This window comes from Fragaria vesca, linkage group LG4, assembly GCF_000184155.1.
Source record: "Fragaria vesca subsp. vesca linkage group LG4, FraVesHawaii_1.0, whole genome shotgun sequence".
Classification (NCBI taxonomy): domain Eukaryota; kingdom Viridiplantae; phylum Streptophyta; class Magnoliopsida; order Rosales; family Rosaceae; genus Fragaria; species Fragaria vesca.
The window spans coordinates 2,845,994-2,848,879 of NC_020494.1; positions in this window are offsets into that span (position 1 = coordinate 2,845,994).

Sequence of the window (2,886 nt, forward strand, 5' to 3'; positions counted from 1 at the left end):
TGGAGGAGGCGCGAACGAGGGCCACAATCAGATAAGTTCCTTTATCACGTTCCTAACGGGATGCAACACATGGAGGAGGTTAATCGTGGTTATTTTTATGTACGTTTTTTTATTTGGTACTCGGATTTTGTAGCGGATTTTGTGTGGAGTAGATGTGGTGGGGATATTTAATTTTGTTTGTTGTTTTGCTTGGTTTTTGTGATTGGATTTAATCATCACCGATATTACAGGGATTTGAAAATCAAGATGGCCGCCGATTTCGTTGGAGGAATCCCGTACCACTAGTTGTGCATGACAATGAAGAGCGCCCTTGAAAATCGAAGGGTTTTCAGGGATCAGCTCGAAAAATTATAAGACACCTTATTCGCCTTGAGACCAGTGATCCACTACATAACAAAAGCGACAGTCGTCATTGGGCGAGAACGAGAAGCTCAATAATTAGCGTTAACCTTGGAACAATGCATCCTACTGCTCGAGGAATTGGAAAGAGTGAGTACTTCCCATCCAAATGTCTAGGCCCCTTGTTTAGTGAGCAATGGTTATGCTCTGAGGCTCAAAGCACTCATCCGCCAGCTGTTTTGTGAGATTAAGGCCTTAAGGTGGCGTGTAACTAAGATTACAGTGACTTGTGCAATGGAGACAAGAAGAAGAGAGGTCATCACAATCACACAACAATCAAGATGTATCATCACTGAAATTTTGAGTGGTGGCACGGCGGCGGCATCCACATCCGGGGTGAGTGGAGCGGCAACAAACTCTTCACAACCACAAACACATCCTTCCCCTAAGATATGCGGATTTTGGTATGTGTGAGTGATATTCATCCTCGGGTTGGTGATCGAGCATGCAATTGTGTACCTACACACGGGCTACGGTGGGGTACAAGCCACCTTAAGTTTAACGAAAACATTATTTTTTAGCTAAATTTTTGTTTAAAAAGTTAAATTTTAAAAACTAGCTCATCTCAAATTTTCATACTTAGCCCATATGTTATTAACCTTAGTTTTTTAAACAGAGATGAATTGTTTTTTTTTTAACTTATTTTTTTATTATTACTTTCAACACATGTAAATAAATTTCTCAAAAAATAAATAAATAAAAGAAAGAACTTCAGAAGAACACGGCCGATGCTCTTCAACGTGAAAAAGAATTCCCATATTCGTGCCTTAGAGCCAAAGTGTTGTGATTGAACTTCAAATAAAACACTAAATTTTGAGTTGATTTCAAACCATAAATCCACATCCCATTACAAAAAGAGAAAAATGAAAATAAAATTGGGATCAGCCATTAGGGTTTGCTCAGAAGTATAAAGAATCATGGACGAATTGATTTCAATGCTCTGTTGCTCAGAAGTATATAGAATCATGGAAGAATTGATCTGTTGTTTAGAAACAAATTAAGAATAGCTCTCGACCTGAATTTGATATGACCTAAATGAATTCATATTTTGAAGAGATCTTTGTGCAATGAACCTGCTGGGATTCTGTTTCATGTTGAAGATCGAACACCACGTACTTATTCTTCTGGGAATTTTTTTCTTTTGTATTTTTTATCAAGAAAAATTGTTTAACTAAAAATTACTTGTTATTGTTTGTTGAAAGTAATATTATTGTTGTAACACTCCGGACCTAATTTTACCTAGCTAGTTACCGGGTTTTCTACGAGTTAGTAAAGAATTTAATCGTGCTCGGTAACTTAGTAATTTAATGCTCAGGTTCATTTTCAAATTTTTCTTGAAATGTCAAATTCTTCTTCAAAGGTCCCGATGTTGTGGTTTGCGTCAACACAAATTCACCGGTGTCTTCGAAGTATTTTTCGAACACTTGATCTATTTTATAGAAATTTCCTAAATTTCAGGTATTTTAAAATACCGTTTCCTATTTTTATTTCTTATCTTTTGATCCTGACCCTTCATTATCTTTCTTTTCATCTGAACCATTAGTTTTGGATTATAAGAGGAGAAAACCCTATCTCTTCCTTTACTCATTCTGTCGCGCGAGAGAGAGAGAGAGACAGACTGAGGAGAGCGACGCCGCGTCGTTCTCCGTCCCGCTGCACACTGCCGTCTTTAGGCCACCGTTGGCCGATTGGCGACCACCATTTAGCTCACCTCTCTCTCTCTCCTCTACCTCCTCCTACCCATTGATTCGGCACGCAATCATAAACTTTTGAAATTGTATAATCAAAAACCCTAATCCCGAATTCCAATTTCCGGCCAAATCCTTTCTTCTCCAGCGAGCTATGCTTGTAAAATGTAAACTCATCTCCCACCTTTCAATTTTGAGCAGTTTTGAGCTTTGCTTTTCAGTTTGGAGAACTAATACTCCGTTATCCTTCATTTCTGGGTTTCAAGCTCCTAGCTCCGATGACTGGCGTTCGGTGGTCTCCGGCGAGCGCTTCGGGTTTTGGTGAGTCCTTTGGAGCTTTGTGGGGAACCCAGTGGACCGTGGAGTGAGTTATGAAGTTGCAAATCGTTGATCTGGTCTGAGACAGAGGCTTAGCAGGTTTGGCTGGAGAGGACCCGAGGTAGTGTGGTGTATTTTTCAGTGAGGAGGATAACTGCTGGGCTAGTATTGAGATGATTGGTGGAGATATATTGCAGCGGTGCATCCACGGTAAGAGGACTTGTATTGGTGGAATTTCTTTACTACTGTCCAGTGAGTCCTTATCGAAGTTGTGGGTTTGCTAAGCATGTGACCATTTGGTTTCTGTGGTTTAATTAAGGGAAAATGCCCATTTGCACAAAAATAGTTAAAAAAGAGTCCAACCCAATGAAAATCTTTTCCATATGCCCACTCTAATGATTCTTTAGAAAATGACTTTTATACCCACTCCACTTTTCCTCTACTGACTCTCCTCATCTAGAACACATTCTCTCTCTCTCTC